Source organism: Podarcis liolepis (genome assembly GCF_965112155.1).
Source record: "Podarcis liolepis genome assembly, chromosome: 15".
NCBI lineage: Eukaryota > Metazoa > Chordata > Lepidosauria > Squamata > Lacertidae > Podarcis > Podarcis liolepis.
The window spans coordinates 18,493,058-18,512,878 of NC_139566.1; the positions used below are offsets into that span (position 1 = coordinate 18,493,058).

The 19,821-nt window shown below is 48.7% G+C and overlaps 1 protein-coding gene across 15 annotated transcripts in view; it reads right to left on the reverse strand.

Annotated features, from left to right (window-relative positions):
- Nucleotides 1-19,821, reverse strand: part of PC (pyruvate carboxylase) — a 259,664-nt gene that overhangs the window by 212,136 nt on the left and 27,707 nt on the right. The window contains exon 1 of one of the 15 annotated variants that reach the window (XM_083478190.1): nucleotides 794-971. The exons of 13 other annotated variants lie outside the window; for them this stretch is intronic. The gene's annotated coding sequence lies outside the window, so the exon portion shown is untranslated. Of the gene's footprint in view, nucleotides 1-744; nucleotides 972-19,821 lie in introns of those variants that run through there. One more of the 15 variants, XM_083478191.1, reaches the window with a different exon arrangement.

The following is a 19,821-nucleotide window of genomic DNA, read 5'->3' on the forward strand; positions in this document are numbered from 1 at the left end:
CAGCTTATGGAATTCATTGCCACTAGATGCTGGAATATTCACTAACCTAGATGTCGTTAAGGAACTGTTAGGCAACAAAGCAGGTGAGGGTGAGGAAAGTGAAAAGGGATACAGAATTTGCTTTTTCTGCTATCAAGGACCACAGCTCAGTGGCATGCAGAAGATTCCAGGTTCAATCCCCAATGGCATCTCCAGCTAGGGCTGGGAGAGATACCTGCCTGAAACCCTGGAGAGCCATTGCTAGTCAGTGTAGACAATACTGAGTAAGACAGGCCAGTGGCCTTACTCAGTATAAGGCAGCTTCCTAAAGCTTGCAGTCATCCTATGATGTTGGCTTGCAGTAGCTTTGAAGAAGATGGAAGTGAGCACACCGGTGTGAATTTAACCCCAGAGGCATAGGGTGCTCCTTTCCACCGAGTCAGACAACCAGGGCATCTAGCTCAGTTTTGCCTACACTGACTGGCAGTTGCTCTCTAGGGTTTCAGGCAGTCCCAATGACAGGGAGGTTAAACCTGGGGTCTACTGAACACAAGGCAAGCATTCTACCACCAAGCTGGAGACCTCAGAGGTCCAGCAGCAGCTATCGGTCACATAGAACCTCCATGTTCAAAGGCAATGTACCTCAGAATACAAACTGCTGAGGACAAACAGTGCAGGAGGCCTGTTGCCTATGTGCCCTGCCTCTCTGTTTTCCCAGTGTGTCACCTTGGACCCAAAAGACCCACTGTGGTTTGGCCTACTCACGTTCTCAAGACCCCTTCCTTCAAAGAGAGAAACTGCAAATCCTGCGCACCCTACGATGCCTTGAAGAACAAGAAGGAGCCCACGTGGGTCTCTCAACGGAAAATCCGAAAGATACTTCAGCCCTCTGTGTGTGCGTCTCTCTCCAGACTACAGGCAGAATCCCAGACACGGAAGGACCTGATGAGAGTCCCGAACTTTGGCAGCAGTTGGCCAATAGATAAACAAAGGCTGATACTGCAGGAGGCGAGCTGGGATCAGCTACCTAGGGAGGAACGCAATCGGTGGTGGTCAAGAGGGTCTTAACCCCTTTGAAAAGGGTTATCAGCTCAGATCATTTATCTCTCTTTCCACCAAGCACTTAAGTTTGCAAAGTTCAAGATAACCTTCAGAAGATTCATTTTTTTGTTCAGAGGAGAAAGCACTGCGAAGTGCAGGATAACTTTAATCTGCTTATCGACACAAAAGGAAGCACACAGGCAGGCTATGCTGCTCTCCAAGTGGCATCAGCCTGCTGCCCAATCTTCCAATCCTAGGCTCCAAAACTTCCAGCATTTCCAGGTCGGGCACAACCCTTCAGTATGCCAGCTGGACAAAAGTAGTTTTGGGGGCCAGCCTGCTTTTCCCACTGGGGTGCAATTCAGAGGAGTTACATGTTCCAAGGAGAAACCAAAATTGCTCATTGTTCCCTCGGCTTTGCTCAATAGGTCAACAATATTTCTCTGAAATCCTATGGAGGTTATGGTACATTACACATTTGCCCACCCCCTGGTCTGCTCCACCACCACCATCTAACCTACCAAAGCATCAGACTGACTGTAAAAAAAGAATACTAAAATCATAGAATTGTAGAGTTAGAAGGGACCTCCAAGGATCATCTAGTCCAACCCCCTGCAAGGCAGGAATCTAATCTAAAACATCCATGACGGATGGCCACCCAACCTCTGCTTAAAAACCTCCAAGGAAGGAGGGATCACAACCTTCTGAGGGAGACCATTCCAGTTTTTTATAACTTTATTTAGTAGGAATATAGGAAGCTGGTCCATCTAGCTCAGCGTTGTCCACACTGACTTGCAGCAGCTTTCCAGGATTTCAGGGAGGGAACTCTCCCAGCCCTACCAGGAGATGCCATTGGGGATTGAACCTGGGACGCTCTACCACTAAGCTACAGCCCTTCCCTAAAAGAAAAAGAAAAATCCTAGCCCTTGTGGTTCTGAATAAAGGACTTATTTAAACAGGAATATAAGAAGCCACCTTATACTGAATCAGACCATTGGTCCATACAGATCAGTATTGTCTACAATGACTGGCAGCAGGTTCTCCAGGGATTCAGGCAGGAGCCTCTCTCTCCCAGCCCTATCCAGGGATTGAACCCGGCATGCAAAGCAGATTGCTCTGCCACTGAGTTATGGCCCTTTACTGACATTCTCAAATGAAAACAGAATTTCCAAGCAAAAACAACAACCCAGACACAGATTGTGCTAGCTGAGGCGGATGGGAGCTGTAGCCCAAAAACATCTGGAGGGCATCAGGCTGGTCTTGACAGCATACAACTCAGGCTGATAACACATACTGGACTGGATATGAAACATTACTGGAAATTGAAGGTAGCATTTCATTCCTTATACCTACCACCCTGCCAGAACAAATCATGTACAGTCCAGGGGTGTAACACCAGACACCTCAGTGTTAGTAAAGAAGGTCAAGGGACACCTCCCAGCTTCACACCTTCCATGGTCCACTAAACCCTTCAACACTCTGCCATTATGTGTTGCATTTTTCCACAACCCGGTGATGCAAGAATATCGATTTTGCATGGAAAATTCTTGGTACACCTCCCACCTTCTGGGTATCTCAATTTTAGCTGTGACCAAGAAGAAGGCTATCAAGCCCTTGGTACCAGCACTGCCAATGGAGCAAATTCAACCTCAGATCCTGACCGAAGTGACCCAAAGTCTCCTCCTGACCCAATCCCCATCGAGCTCTACTAAGTCATACAGTCTCAACAGACATGAACAGGGGTGGGCGAAGCACCATTGGAGATGATGTAGAAAAACGGTTCGAGAACAAGGCCCAAGGAATGCTCACGTGGTCCTGCATCTGCAAACTACCAAATTCCCCAATCTACCACCTACTGAAACCAAGCGGAAAGTGGGACTACCAAACCTCCGAGCAAAATAGGGTCTGTTTCAACCCTAGCAACTTCTTGAAATAGAAAAAGGAAAATTAACTTCACATTCTGCTTCTATCATGAATTTCATTTTTTTTTGTACTACCAAGGGACACATGTGCACACCAAAAAAAAAAAAAAAAACCAAAGTGAAGGGGAATTTTACCCTAGGGGTCTAATTCTGCTCCAAATCAGCTTTATGTTGTCACCAGAATTGGAAGACTTTAGAACAGGACTGGACAAATTCACAGAGGAGAAGGCTGCTAGCTGCTAGCTACAATGGCTATTGTTCTACCCTCTGCTGTTGGGAGGCAGTATGCCTTTGAATACCAGTTGCTGGAAACTGCAGGAGGGGCCAGTTCTGTTGCCACTCAGGTCCTGCTTGTAGGCTTCTCACTGAACCATCTGGTTGGCCACTGTGAGAAAAAGATGCTGAATTAGATGGGCCATTGGCCTGCTCTAGCAGACAGACTCTTCTTGTAAGTTCTTATGAGTTGACACTCTCATAATGCAAACATGGAACACTGATTTCTTATTTGTGTTGTTCTTTTTTGGGGGAGGTAAGCTATTTGGTGTCCACTAGACCCCTTTTAATATTTACTATGAACACAGTATTTCACCAAGGCATTTTTTGTTCTTGATTTTTGTTCTCTCCTGTTATGAATCCTGTATTTCACCTCTGCTTCTCTTCTGTTTACTCTTCCTGACAGCACAAAACGAGGGATTTAAGTTAACATTGAGAGGCTCAAAGTACTCCAACAGCCTTTCTGTCGTGCTATGTTTTTGGAACAGCCTACCAATAACATCCATCTTTTTTTACATTAAACCAGAGTCATTTTGAAATCAGTCATTAACTTTATTTCCAGCTAGGGCTTCAAAGGGGTCTGCTGGGCCCCAACAGCAGATTGATGCTGTCAACAACGGCAAATGATGTTCAAAAGCCAGCTAGGGCAAAACACAGCAGCCAGGATGTTGGCCCAGATCTGCATTGCTGAGCCTATTATTGCAGTGTTATTTGAGCTCCCAGGTCTCAGGTTTGCACCCTGAAATCTCAGGGTCTGGGTTGCTCCTGACCTGGTAATCCTGTTCCTTCCATATTCGTTTCACCAGTTGGTTGGCAAACATCCATGCCCTTCCCAAAGGCCAATGTTCAAGACGTTCTCATTTCACCAGGAATTTGGACTGTTTTAATTTGGTACCTGGCTACTACAAAGTGCTGCTGTGGGCTAAGGTCAGGGAGGCTTCTAGTTTGAGCCACATTTGGGGCAGGCTTTCTTATTCCACTCTCCTCAGATCCATACACAGATATGAATGCCGACCTGAGGAATAAGACACATACCCAACAGAGTAGGTAAGGGCCTAGGTCCACAAGGAACTTACAAAGGGACCCAGGGGGCTGCCGCCTCATTGCTTTATACATATTTAAACTGTGTGGCAGCCTGGCCACAGAGCTGCTCTAAGCAGCTTAAAACATTTTAAAAGTTAAAGGGATAGAGAGACAGGTCCCAGAGCACTTTGTAAGTACTTCTTCTTCTTAAGAGTGGGCAGAACGGGGGGCAGGGGGTAGGGAGTATGGAATGAAGCCAGCGCAAGATACATTTGCAGACTGAATTTTGCAGTATTCTCATTGTTTGATTTTACTGCAGGTAGCTGTCTTTAAATGGTTTCGTAAGCAAACAGCCAAAGCACAAATGGAAATGTTTGCATTGATGGTCATATTAAAGAATAATAATTTAGTCTTGAGAAGGTTGATTCTGAGGTTTGGGACTTAGGAAGACAGATTTTGATATGATTTTAATTAGGAACTAATGAAAACTTGTCAGTTGACCCAGGACTGTTATGTACAATGGAGGCTTGGAGTGAATTCTTTCACCCTCCATCTCCTCTGGAGGTTTAAATGCAAAGAATAAAAGCCTATTACCTTCATATCCTGTTAGCGAATTTCCCATAGGAACCTGGATGAACTGCATGCTGGACTAGATGGCCTAATCCAGCAAGACTCTTCTTCTGTCCTTCTTTCTGCACATTTCAAGAGAGATCATAGCTCAGGGGTAGAGCACTCCTGCTACAAGAACACTCGGAAAGCAAAAGAATGAACAGTGCTGGACCAGGAAAGAACGTAAGAAGAGCCAGCAGGATCAGGCCAATGGCCCTCCTAATCCTGCATCCTGTTCTCACAGTGGCCAACCAGATGCCTGAATGGGAAATCTGCAAGTGAGACCCAAGCACAAGAGGCCTCTCACCTCCTGTGGCTTCCAGCAACTGGTATTCAGAAGCATTACTGCCTCTGACCGTGGAGGAGGAGTCAAGCCATCCTGGCTAGTAGCCATTGATAGGTTCCTCCTCTGTAAATTTGTCTAGCAGTCTGAAGTGGTGATACAAGGCCATTTCCAAGGCTCTCATCTTGGGGCCTTTGACAATGGGAGAGAACCATACACCTGATAGCAGCCAGCCAGGAAGGGGCAGAGACAGTTGCGCAGAGGAAGCACTCTCTGTGGCACCCACCCAGACCACGGAAGCGGCAGAGCCTCGCTCACATGCTGGCAACATCTCCGTGAGCAATGGGAGTTTCAGCTTCCCTCCAGGTGCCACAGAAATACAAATAAATAACTCTAATAACCCCGTTGGCTCCCCTCCATCTCCCATCGCTCCAGTGTAGCTGTCAGCATCCGAGAGGAGAACGAAAAAAATAAACCAGAAAATGCTTTCTCCCTCTTCTCTCCCACCCCCACCACTTCCCACCCCTGCAAAATTAAACAGCGAGATGAGAAAAACATAACAAAACAACAAAACGCTTGTCAAGGCTGGGGAGGGCGATAAGCGGTGGGAGGGAGGGGATAGAGAATAAATATTCAAATCTCCATGGCAAGCAATTTATTAAAACTGCCAAGCCGGAAATAAAAAATCACGGCTTTCTGTGCTAAAAGGTGTCATTCCTTCAAACGGCCGTGGCAGCGTGCTCTAATGAGTGAATTATGGATCAAATCCCAAGGAGCCACATTAGCGTATGGCTGCGCAGAGGACATATTGGAGACGTAATGTGCAGGCTGGGAAAGGGTTGCGCGTGTGTGTGCAAACACATTAAATTCCCTCCCACTGCACAGCGAGATCTATCGAGAGTACAAGTTCCTTCCTGTGCACCAAACTTCCCAGAAAGAGCAACTGCAATAACTGATTAGATTGACTAACAAGGGGGGGGAAGCTTGGTTGCCTCATTAGGCTGGTTTAAGCCCCCACTAGTGCTGGCAGAATCCAGTCTGTCCTGGAATACACTTGCTGGTTCAACCAGTATATGCAGCTCGGCAGGAGAGGAAAGGGTAGACACAGAAGGCCTCTTCATGAGTTACAGCCCAGATGACAGCAATGAGATGGGCCAGGCTGGATCAGGGCTGTACCCCCTGGCCCTGGCCCCACCATCATGACCCACTGAGCCATGCAAGCATTAGGGGCTGGAGGTTTAAGGAGCTGGGGAGCCCGTTGTAAGCACAGACTTCTAAAATGGATTGCTTTATAAGAAGATCAGAAGAATTCATGGTGGGTAAAGCAATCAATGGCTACCAGCCACAATGGAGCCATGCTCTGTCTCCACAGTCAGAGGCAGTAATGCTTCTGAACCCCAGTTGCTGGAAGCCACAGGAAGGGAGCGGTGCTCTTGTGCTCAAGTTTTGCTTGCGGGTTCCCCACAGGCATCTGGTTTGGCCCCTGTAAGAACAGGATGCCGGACTAGATGGGCCATAGGTCTGATCCAGCAAGCTCTTCTTCACGTTCTTAAATCATCCCCACTCCTGTCTTTCAACACCAACACTTTGGCAGTATTGAGGCTGGGCAGTTGGGGCTGCAATGGAGGGTTGCGGGCAGCAAACCCAGGCCTTACAAGACTGTACAGTGGTGCCTCGCAAGACGAAAAGAATCCGTTCTGTGATTCTCTTCGTCTAGCGGTTTTTTCGTCTTGCGAAGCAAGCCCATTGACGGATTAGCGGATTAGTGCTATTAGCGCCTTTTAGCGGCTTATCTGCTGATCGGATCAGCTGATAAGTGGCTTAGCGGCTTAGGAAAAGGGGGGGAAAGGGAAAAAACCCGCAGGAACTCGCAAGGCATTGTTGTCTTTCAAAGCAAGCCCATAGGAAATTCGTTTTGCGAAGCACCTCCAAAACGGAAAACTCTTTCGTCTAGCGAGTTTTCCGTCTTGCGAAGCATTCGTCTTGCGGGGCACCACTGTAATCACGTAAAGAATGGAAAACAATATTGTCCCTTAGCAAAATGCTAGAAAGCATAACAGATGGGCAGGGTGTGTCTAGATAAAGGCTTCAGGCCGATAGAATGTGTCTGCTCTGCAGGTCAAGGGTCAACATCACCTCCCAAAGCAATCTTCCAGGGGCCACATGCCACTGGTGGGGGCCAGAAGCAAAAGCAGACAGGGCAATGGGCTGTTCATATTGGAGACGTAATGTGCAGGCTGGGTTGCAGGCTCTTGGTATTGCCCATTATGCTACAGTCACGGAAAAGCCAGAGGTTTCTCCATCCAGGAGAGCAAGAGGCATTACCATAGTTCATCAAGGACACATTCCGGCCAAGCAAAAACACTCAAGGAAGGGATGGATCATAGTCAGTGGGGTGTGTGGTCTGGATAGGAGGTGCAGTCTGAGGAGAGTCCCAAGGTGTCTTGAATCCCGGGGAGACTTCCTGGGGACGGTGGTGTGATGCAGAGGAGGAGTCACCAATGGGTCACCAATGGTAGCTCCTCTAACTCATCTCACCCCTTGTTCTGGTCTGAGCAGCCCCTCCATGATGCCTCCTTGGGGCTCGGGACACAACACCACTGAGAGCGTTTGCTTATACAGAAGCTGTGAAAGCTCAGGGCTGTGTGTGTGTGGTGTTGGAGGAGTGGACCATACAAATCAGGAGGCATTTTGTCCAAGTACAATTCAGCACGCTCAACCATCCCCCTTGATGCGGGGCCTTTGCTGCGCCACCCTGCCCTGGCAGTCGATCAAACCTTCTGCAGCTGAGGCTCTCGACTCAGGGTCGCGAACTCTGTGCTGGGAATTTTTTTTACCCAATTCAGTCCATCGACATGCCCTGCCAGCAGCATCTGCATTCTGAAACCTGCACAAAAATTGTGCACACGTAGCAGAACCGTGTAATTGACAGTTGGTGCAGCCAAGTAGCTGAGAGCAGTGGTGCCATCAGGGCAGAATTGGGGGGAGCAGAAGGGGCCCCCAAACGCAGACATGTTTTGAAAGAAGAGGTGGGGAACCTCAGGCCCAAGTACCAAATGCAGCCCTCTAGTCCTTTCTATCTGGCTCTTGGACTCCCTCCAGACAACATCCCTCCCACCCTCTGCACTCTGCACCCTCCTCAAGTGCTGGTACCCGACTGGGACATGTCCTAGAACTATGATGAAGTCTCTTGCTTGCCTCAGTGGCGAGATGTACTGGCCTTTGCATGGCTGCAAAGTGCCCTGCTGCACAAAGGTAATCCATGGATCTGTACATTTTTGCTCCTGGCCCCACCTACTACTGCCATGTGGCCCCTGAAAGGTTGTTTTCAGGGGAATGTGGCCCCCAGACTACCAAAAAAGTTCCCCAGCCTCATCTAAAAAGCTGTAAATGCTGTAAGACCATTAAATCCAAAGATTAAAATGATCACTGCCTAAGAGAGTGAGCTCTGAAATCAGAAACACCCCAGTTCAAGTCCAGCCTCTGCCAAGAACTCACTAGCCTCTCTTTCTTGGCTTGTCTGCAATGTGTGGAAAATAATGTTGGTACTACCTATAGGATTATATGTCAGAAGGTAACTAGGCTGCTTGTGGGGGCAAACTAACCCCAACTTTGCTTGCGGGATGTTCACTGGCTACCAATTTGCTACCAGGTAAAGTTCAAGGTGTTGGTACTAACATAAAAGGTTCTATATAGCTCAGGACCAGGTTACTACAGTATCTCAGATCAGGGCTTTTAGTAAGGCTGCTCCTGTCCTGTGGAATAGCATTCCTGTCCAGATATATCAGGTCCTCACTGTCTGCATTTTCCAGAAAAAACTGAAGATGTTTCTGTTACAATGGGCTTTCCCAGCTGGATAAATGGGTCTCTGCCACAAGTGTCCACTTTTAAACTGTTTTTAATTACAGTATTTTATATGCAAATCACTTTGAGATAATGGTTTAGAAAGCAATTAATAAATCAACTCTAGTAATATTTTTTTAAAAAATTGAACACATAGACAGACAATATAAATAGTACTTTTGCTATTGCAATTTCTCATATTTCACTCAGTTTTTATTTGCTGCCTTTTGTATATTGTTTTCCATGTCATTATTGATTTAAATAATGTTTGAAAAGTGTTAATTCTTTTTTATTATATAAGCTTCAAAGAGCACTTCACATATAAATCCGCAAATAAATAAATCATGTTTGGCATAATTGGTTCCGATATGTTTTTATGTAATACATATTTTATTGTATGCCTTTTTATTCCACCTTGCCACACAGGAAGCTCAAGGCAGTTGGAATTATTTATTATTGTTTGTCTCCCCATCGTCCCCCCACCACCCTGGCTAGGCAGTGAGAGAAACTGTGGAGAGAAACTTATTCAGCGACTCCTCTCTGGCATCGATTGCCCACATGAACCTTCGAGCCAACTTTCACAATAATGAGAGCTAGAAACTTCCTTTTTTATTTATGATTATCATTTTTTAATAAAAGTTGATGTTGGCTTTCGCAGCCAACATCAAATGCTCCGCACGTAGCCTTGGGCCATTATAAACCCAACCATACACTTTTCCTGGCTCTCAAAAGCCCCTGTTATCACCTCTGCTCCATCTGATGTTTGAGAGCAAGGTGAGCAAAATGAGAGAATTCTTTAGAATAAGAGAGAGGAAGAGGAAGGGATTAGCCTCGCCCAACAGGTACGCAGATATCAAGCGGTTTCATGGGGGGGGGTCGGGGTGAAAATGTGCCTTGCCTGGGACAGCAGCATCCCCATTTAAACTGCTGCAAATTGCCGTCTAGACTGTCCCTAGGCCATTCCCTCTTGGCGGTGGCGCTTTAATTACTGCGCCACTTATGATTAGATGGGGAAGTAATTAAGCCAGGCTGGGGAGGGCACACACTCCTTGCATGCTCTGCTCCCTTTGGGGAGATCCAATCAGAGGGATGCCAGCCCTTCCCTTCTGCCTCCCTTTGATCATCTAATCGAGGACAGAAGAATCCAGCTCACGTTCATGACTAACTAGAGACCTGCAGGAAACGGGGCCGAGAGAGCAAATTAAAATCTGCAGCTGAGAACTGCTCAGTAGTCTAATCTCATATACCAACACCCAGAAACTACCAGGACTGGGGGAACCACAGAGCACCCACAGCCCTGGATACATGTCACCACGCACCTCAGTTAATTTACTTATTAGGCGCATGCATTTCAAGGTTAGGCAGTGAAGAAAAGCTTAGGTGCCCAAGTGCCATTCCTCTGGTATGCAGGGGTTCGAGGAGGAGATTTAAAACAGGATGTAAGACTGCTTTTGTCAACATAAGAAGTGCCTTGCTGGATCAGGTCAAAGGCCCATCTCGTTCAGCATCCTGTTCTCACAGTGGCCAGCCAGATGCCCCAAAGGGAAACCAGCAAGCAGGATCCAAGCGCAAGAGCATTCTCTTCACCCCATGGCTTCCAGCCACAGCTATTCAGAAGCATTATTGCCTCCACGTTGGGGGGGGGCGGGGCGGTTCAGGTATGTGTGTTGGGAGCATATAATTTAAAACACGATACCACTTTGATATTCTCTGGAGAGTGAAAGGCAGTATAGAATTAGTTTCATTAGCGAAGAAATAAACCAGACATCGTTTTTGTGCGCTTCTGATTACATCTGCTAACTGGCAAGACGCCTGCCACGGCGGATGGGCAGGGCAGGTGCAGCAAGCAGGCTGGCAACTCACAAGGCCAACCCATTGCAGATGGTTTACAACAAAGATAAAACAATAAGATTATCACCCAAAAAATTAACAGTAATTTTAAATGCCTGAACAGTTAAAATAACAATAGACTAAAACCAGATTAAAAACTTGCATCAAATTTCTAAGCTTCTAGTTCTAAACAGAAGCAGTTTAGTCCTGCTGGCCACATGACCTGGAAAGCTGTCTGTGGACAAACACCGGCTTCCTTGGCCTGAAGTGAGATGAGCGCCGCACCCCATAGTCGCCTTTGACTGGACTTAAGTGTCCAGGGGTTCTTTACCTTTTATACCCTTACCTTTTAGTTCTAAAAAAGAATGTTTTTGGCAGACGCCAAAAAGAGTACAATGGTACCTCGGGTTAAGTACTTAATTCATTCTGGAGGTCCGTTCTTAACCTGAAACTGTTCTTAACCTGAAGCACCACTTTAGCTAATGGGGCCTCCTGCTGCCGCCGCGATGCCAAAGCATGATTTCTGTTCTCATCCTGAAGCAAAGTTCTTAACCCGAGGTACTATTTCTGGGTTAGCGGAGTCTGTAACCTGATGCGTATGTAACCCGAGGTACCACTGTACAGCGAAGGGGCCTGCCTGATGCCAATGGGCAAGGAGTTCCAAACTGCAAGCGCTGCCACACTGAAGAATCGAGTTTTTACAAATGTGGGATGGGAATTATGTTCACAGCGGCAGTTCTGCCACCTCTGCAGCCACGAGAGAGAAAGGGCAGGGCAGCTGAGGATTTCCCCAACCTGGTGCCTTCCAGCTGTTTCGGACAGCAAACTCTCTGCAGGCAGGGGCGGTCCGGGGGGCGGTCCTCTCCGGGTACCATTCCAAAGGGGGGGGGTGTGACAAAATGGTGACCCTTGATTGGCGACACCCCCCAGGATGCATGCCACATCCCCTGGGACAAGCGCCACTCTGGGTACCGGAGCAGGTTGCTTTGCCTCTGTCGGCAGCCCCAGCCAACACGACTGTGGAGGGCCCTTGGTTCAGGGACAGGTCGGTCGGTAGAACATAAGCTTCTGAATCTCAGGGTTGCGGGTTTGAGCCCCACACTGGGCAAAAAAGATTCCTGCACTGCAGGGGGTTGGACTAGATGGCCCTCGTGGTCCCTTCCAACTGTATAATTCTACAATCAGGTGGGATGCGGCCCACTCCTAGAGGAACAAGGCGCTTTCCTCTCCATCTGGTCTGACTACAGAGCTAGTAGGAGGTTGGGGTGGGGAGGCCGGAACGCCCAGCTCTTCAGAGCCAAAACTATTAACTAAGCCAGCCGGCCAGCCACGTATAATGCCCATACTGCTGTGCTCAAAGCCACCCCACCTGGCCACGCTTTGACTCTCCGAGCGCACACAGATGCTACAATTACCACCGCAATTTGCAATCCATGCGAAGACGGGTTGTTCTCCCCGCACCCCACTCTTTTTATGATGCTGCCAATAATGGCATAGCGGGCAGCAGCCAAGGCAATAAAAAGCTTCCCTTCATTCTTTATTTTTAAATAATTTGCTCACTCCATAATTCATATATAAATCCACCCTCTCCGTGGTCTGGGATTGAACAGCTGCAGAATAAAAACAAGCCCCAGAGAAGACTTGCCCATCCAGGCCAGCACCTCCCTAAGCGCTTTTGTCTCTCTGGATTGATGCAAGGCAAGGCAGAGACAGGTGAACCTCAGGCCTCGCAGCCGAGGACAGCACTCAGGGAGGAAAACTGGGCACTGGCATTGGAAGGAGAGAAGGCCCACTGGTTTGCGGCAATGGCCAAAAAGAGAGAAGGCAGCAGACAATCTAAGCCAGGCTTCTCCAGTCTGGTGCCCTCCACCTGTTTCAAATCAAGATTCTAGTCCTTCGGACTATGAAGATATACCTAGATTCACATAGCTTCTGTTGCATGCTCAAATCGGAGGGCTGAGTCAGGAAGAAAAGGAGTTTTGTTAGATCCATGCAACAAGAGAGGTGCCTATTCCAAGAGGGTTGGTTATGAAGCCCCCTGGAGAAGGGGGAGAAATGTGCTGGGGCCTGGAGGCCTCCAAAGAAAGGCATCCCTGTGTAAGGAAGACTCCCTCCTCTCCTGCAAGCACTCCCAGCCAATTCCCCGCTTGGCCCTCTGCCTCTTCATTAGTTGCCAGATTGTTGGCCCTCCGGGCAGGAGAGAACCGCCGTTTTCTCTGTAATGCCGTTGCCGGAGAAATCTAATTAAACCGTGAAGATTCAGCAACTGCTCCTCTGGGCTGCAGCAGCACAGCAGCAGCAGGCAGGGGTGGGCTCGTGGCAGGGCCAGAAAACGTCCAACAGGCCCCCAATGATGACGACACCCCATCAAAGAGAGTAGCACACATCCTCTTCGACTGAGCTGCTTAGGGGCCAGGAGCGAACTGATCACCCCCCTGAGCAGCCAGGCTTTGTAATAGAGTTGGCAACAATTAGCAGCAACGGAGGATAAGGCACTTGAGCAATGCGAGATGCGGTTAAGGCTCCGTTCCCTCCGAATCTCTGTGTTGCTGTTTTGCAGAGTTATTCCCATCGCCCTGTAAGATGTTGCAGGACTTCAAGCACACTGGATGGGGCTGATGGGAGTTGGGGTGCAGCGGGATCTGGGGAGCATCATGTCGGTGAAGGCTGATGTTCTGCATCTTGCACGCACACACACGCACACCACTCTCAGCCTTCAGTGTACAGAGCCAGTGTACAGTAGATGTTTCAAGCACTGGACTGGACTTGGGAGGACCAGGGTTCAAACCTCCACTCAGCCATGAAGCGCACTGGGTGGCTTTGGACCAGTCACTGCTTTGGACCTTCATGCCTACCTCTTCCTCTCTTACACAAGCTTATCTTTTGCCACCTCTCCCTAACACCCTCCTCCAGCCTCCAGCTTCAGGCAGACCCCCCAAGGACTGTCTTGGGCCCTCTCCTGATCCTGTCTCAAGGAAGAACTGCTGCCTGTCTGTCACAAATCTCCAGTCCATCATCAACCAGCTGGCTTTCTCCACAGCATTGCCCCCTCTTCTCCTCTGCTGCGGCCTCATCCTTCCTTTTAAGATTCTACATCGTCTTTTGCCAACTAGGTCCCCTTCAAATGTTTTGGACCACAGTTCCCATCAGCTCCAGCCAGCGTGGCCATTTTGGACTCCCATCAGCCCCAGTCCAAATGAGTCATTATGATGGAACAGATGGCCACCGGATCCTGAGCTGGGCATACTGCCACCACTTGATTGATTTGCCTGTCCTCCACCCCTAGCCCTGCTCACCCAGCCTTCTGCCCCAGATGGGAGGAGCAGCAGGACTGTGAATGCGATAGTGGTTGAACCACAGCCCAGCTCTAGAGACTGGATTACAGCCTGAGATCCTTTGGATTGACTAACCAGGCACCCGAAGAAGAAGAAGAAGAAGAAGAAGAAGAAGAAGAAGAAGGAAGGAAGGAAGGAAGGAAGGAAGAAGAGGAGCACAACAGGATTCCCCCCCTAAAAAAATGTTGATAATTTAATTATTGGTATGTCTAAAAACTGTAGATAGCAACTGTCATTTGGGAAGAGGCATCCCTTTCTTCTTCACCTACACAGGAAGAGGGAATGCTTCTATAATGAAGTCTGACACATCATATCCAGGCTCCATGTAAAACAGAAGAAAGCACTCTTTTCATCTTTAAAAAATATTGTCTTCTTCATAGACAAATATTTGCAGATCTAGTCAATTAACCACTCCAAACTTGTACAATCAATCACCTAAGATTCCTCTAGGCTGCTGGCAGAAAGAAACTGGATTTTAGATTAACGCCTTTACTTTCTCCCGAGTAAAACTGTGCTGAATGCCAGCACTGCCAGCTGAACGTCCCGGCTTAAAATACACCCCCCCCCCCAAAGAGGAACCAAGTGCCCAAACCACAACGCACCCTGAGCTGCTGACAAATCAAAAAAGGCTGCTTATCTGTTGGAAGATTCAGGCAGATGAAAGGAAGTACTTTTGCATGCAGCAGATAGTTAAACTATGGAACTCACTTCCACAGGAGGCTGTGATGGCCACCAATTTGGATGGCTTTAAAATAAGAATGGATAAATTTGTGGCAGTTAAGGCTACCAATAGCTACTAGCCACAATGGCTATGGAGGCAGCAATGCTTCTGAACACCAGTTACTGGAAGTCACAGGAGGGGAGAGAGCTCTTGTGCTTTAGTCCTCCTTGCTGGTTTCCCACAGGCCTCTGGTTGGCCACTGTGAGAGCAGGATGCTGGACTAAATGGGCCATTGGCCTGACCCGGCCAGCTCATCTTATGTTCTTATCTGTGCCATGTGAGAACGACACAACCAGATCAGCGCCATGATCCAACTCTGTTTGCAGAAGCGCTCAACGCCCGAGTGCCGCTGCACATGCAAGACGCATCATCACTCACTCCTAGGCCACAGACATGTTTTATTATAAGCAATTGCTGCTGCCTTGCCGCGATGGTGGGAATTGATGGAGAATGAAACACGCAACGAGCTCATCAGAAACTCTCCAGGGGCTGAACGGGAGGGGGAAGGCAGACGGAGAGAGGGGTTTGCAACGAGTCCCTGGAACTGGCTGACAACAACAGTTCTTGCAGGCAAACACAGAGATCCAGAGAGGTCGGTGCGTAAGGAGCATTGATTAAGCAGGGAGGCAACGATTGCTAGTCACAGATATTAAGACGTCTCCATCAAGGCAGCCACACTCCTCTGGAAATGAAGATAGGATATCTCCGCTGTGTTGGAGGCAGGAGAAAAATGGGAGATGAATCACACGCAAGGCATTAAGATTGTCCGGGGTGTGGGGGTGGAGATTAGAGCTGTCTTGCTTGGCTTTGGTCCCTACTCTAACCATGTTCTGATGTCCCAGATTTGATTATACCATGCGAATTAAGATTAAGATGTCTTCCACCATGAGTCCCGAGGAGACACTGGCCAAGTCAGGATGAGCGGTGGGTGGAGTTGGGAAGGGCCCAGTGGGATGGAACAGGAAGCGTGGCAACAGAGGAGTCACCCCAAGAGAAGTTATGGTCAAGGAGTCGGGTCCTGAGGAGGGACCCAGTGGCATATTGCCCCAGCACTCTGCCCCGTCCCCTCTGACGTCACCCAGGTGCTCTGTACCGACTTCAGCCCCGGCTCCTGTGCCAGCCTCACCTCTGGCACTACTCGGGCCTGCCCCCATCCCATCCTCTCAGGAGACGTCCACCGCCCAGTCTCATTCAGAGCTGGCGCTGATCCCCCCTCCATCATCGAGGACTTGGAGACACCAGCACAGGCGTAAACAGACAGCTCAGCTGTAGACCACCAGAAAGAGCTCCCGTTTGTTTGACCATTCCAAAGGAACATCCTGCTTGCTGCCCTAAAGTTGTGCCCACCCCCTTCCCATATAATGTAGCGTAGTTCGCTGCTTCAATGTTTTAGCTTGCTTAGCACTGCACGGGACCTGTTGTCCCTTTGAATCCTCTTTTGCTTATGTACCATACCAATTTGAGCATTAAAAGATTTCAGCAGAAAACACAGCACAAACTCGAGTTCTTCACCCTCCAATGACATCCAAGGCACATGAGTCTTAGGATCCCCTCCCTGGCACCACTGATCCCAGCAGTCCTGGCAGCAAAACTGGACAAAGGCCAAGGATTATGGAAGTTGTAGTCTGAGGAGGAAGGCATGATGTTATATTTGCTCTCCAGTTTGTTTGCTTCTTAAATATCAGCCTACCCCAACCTTCCTCCTCCAGATGTTTTGGACTACATCTCCCATCAGCCCCAGTGTCTCCATCAGCCCAAGCATCATGCAGTCTTGCTGACTGGGCAGATGGGAGCTGCAGTCCAAAACATCAGTGCCACCCACTTCCAGCATGTGGCCCGTGGAAGGCTGCCTATGGTTATAACGGCCTTTGCGCTAAAAGGTCACACACACCATGCGCTTAAGAGGAACCATCCTGTTCGATCTTTGGCTTTATAGGCACGTTAACTTTACAGAAGTTTCACAGTCCGGATCTTCATTTAAATCTAAAGATCAGTCAATGCCAGACAGAGGAAAGGTTAAATCAATTACAAATAATCGATCTGCTGGCAGCTTTAATCTTTGCATCCTTGGCATTAGAGCCAAAACAAGTTAAGGGCTGCGTTGATCCTCCCAAGACAAAAAGAAAAAGCCTCAAGCTGCGCCTAAACACTCGCCTTCAATTTGTCAAGAGCTCTCTGCACAGCCGCAGAGATTCCCGCTACGAGAATGCTGTACCTTCTAGTACCTCTTACTTTCTATCACCTGGACAGATAAGAGGGGCTGCCGCTGGGAAGGTAGGCTCAGCGGAGATATCAGGGATGCATTGCAGAAAGAGATAAAACAGGGAGATTAAGAGGACAGCAAAGATGGAGTCTAAGGAGGCAGGCTGGAGAAGAGATGCTCAAAAGGCAGAGGAGTCTGTATCGAAAAGAGTCAAGGTGGAAGGCTGAAGCTATGCAAGAGGGAATGAGGAGGTGGGAATGATAACCCTGGATGTGCGAAGATACTTTTAAGGTTCCCACTCCACCCTGCCTTGTAGGGATATGTCAATTCTGCAGGAGCTGCTGGGGGGACACGGGCCTGGAAGTGGTTGTGGGTGCTCAAAAGCCGATGCCTACAAACCGTGCATTTTTAAATGGGACTCAAGTTTCTAAACCTCATGGCCACAGAGCAAAGCCTGGGATGATGTGGGCAGTCAGTGCCTGCTGAGAAGCCAGAGAGGGGAGGTCCGAATAAGGTTTACACTGGCTGAGAGTGGGGCTGAGGTGCCCTTGCCCCTCTTATGATCAAATAAAGAAGAATGTGTAAGGAGAAAAAAAGGAAATATGCAAATTAGCACTATGCAGATCATTTATTCTGGAAGCTGAGTCACGCTTCTCTCTGCTTGGATTAAGGACCTGAGCGAAAGACTGAAAATGTGTTGAAGCACTAAGTAGATGCAGTTCCTTGTATAAAAGGAACAGAGGATGTTGCCTTCTGGTGTTGTCTGCACTGACAGGCGGGAATGGCTCTCCAGGGTTGCAGGCAGAGAGCCTCTTCCAGCCCTACGTGGAGATGCCCCCTGGGAACTGGACCTGGGACTTTCTGCATGCAAAGCAGATTATCTCCCACAGAGCAATGGCCCTGCTCCAAAATGAAGATTTCGGTGTCTCTTGCCTCTCCTAGATCACCATGGGGCTAACAGTTCCCTGTCTCAACACCTGCGCCAACGATAGCTAGCCATGACGGTCAGAGGCAGTAGTGCTTCTGAACAGCAGTTGGTGGAAACCACAGGGAGGAGAGGGGTCTTGTGCTCGGGTCCTGCTTGCAAGTTTCCCATGGTTGGCCACTGTGAGCAGAGGATGATGGACTAGATAGGCCTCCTTTGTCCTGATCCAGAAGGTGGTTCTTGTGTTTTCTTCTGCACTTCGTGCAGTGCAGAGTTAAACTATGGCACTCACTCCCGCAGGAGGCAGTGATGGCCACCAACTTGGATGGCTTTAAAAAGAGGAGTGGACCAATTCATGGAGAAGGCTATCAATGGCTACTAGCCCCAATAGGTCTGCCTCCAAGGTCAAGAAGCAGCAATGCTTTTGAATACCAGCTGCTGGGAATCACAAGGGGGCAGAGATGCTGTTAAGCTCAGGACCTCCTGGGGGGCCTCCCATTGGGGCATTGGGTTGGTCACTGTCAGGAACGGATGCTAGACTAGATGGGCCATTGACCTGATCCTGCAGACTCTTCTTATGCTCAACACTAGGTGCTGCTCATGATCAAGCTCTGCCACTGAACCACAGGCTTGCTGACCACTGGCCCACTGGAGCCTAGTTCCATCTTCCTCTGCCCGCTCCTCAAGACTTCACAGCAACCCTGTCACCCAAGAGCTGCCTGGCTGTTGATGGTGGGGACTGAGACTGGGGCAGATGCAGTGTGCTCTTTGCTCTGCTGCTCTCTACCGGTCCTGAAAAAAGGAACTTGCAAAGTATGAAGATTTAAAATAAAAATGCAGCAACTGGGCCTTTTTTTTACCTTTCCCTCTGGAGCTGCGCTTCTGATGAGGCGGCTTCGGTTAATTATCCACTGAGCTGTTTGCGCAGTGGGGGCCCAGTTACAAATTAAGCAGAGCACCTCTTGCCGCTGTGAGGGGTCAAGGCTGGCAACGGTGGCACTTCGGAAACCAAATATTTACAAGCCAGATCTGTGCCCCTGAAACGCAGCCACCCTGACCCAGAGCCCCCGGGGCCGCTTCCCACAATCCACAAGTAATAATTATTAATAACAGAGGCCGGTAGGCGAGTGGATCAGAGAAGGAAGGCGGGTTTCAAGGCAGGGTAGGAGGCCTCTATTCTGAGGAAAAGAAGCCGTCCTCAATTTTTAAGAATTGCCTTGCTGCATTGGGTCCAAAGCCCAGAAGTCCAGCTTCCTCTTGCCTGCGATGTTATGATTAGGGTGTCAGGCTAGGAGACCTGGGTTCAAATCCCCACTCAGCCATGAAGCTCATCTTGGGACCATCACCAGCTGTCAGTCAAACATACCTTGGAGGGCAGTTGAGAAGATAAAATGGTGAGGTGGAAAAGGGCAGCGCATGCCACCTTGAGCTCCCAGGAGGAAAGAGAGGCTAGAAAGGAAATAAGAACATGAGGAGTGTTCTCCTGGATCAGGCCAAATGTCTTCCCAATCCAGTTTCCAGCTTTCCACAATGACCAGCAAGCAAGCATGACATGAAGGCAAATTACTACAACAGCTGGCATTCAGAGATAGAGCACCCCTGGACATGGAGTCTCCATTTAGCCATCAATTCTAAATCAGCCTCTAATAAATCTCTTGCTGCTACTACTCTCCCCTTTGAAAGCCATCTAAGCCACTGGCGATCAGCATAGTTTGCGGAAAGAGTTTCTCAACTTATAAGAATGTACAAAGAGTGTACAGGATCAGGCCAAATGGAGCCCCCCCATCAAGTCCAGAATCCTGTTCTCACAGTAGCCAACCAGATGCCTCCTCTG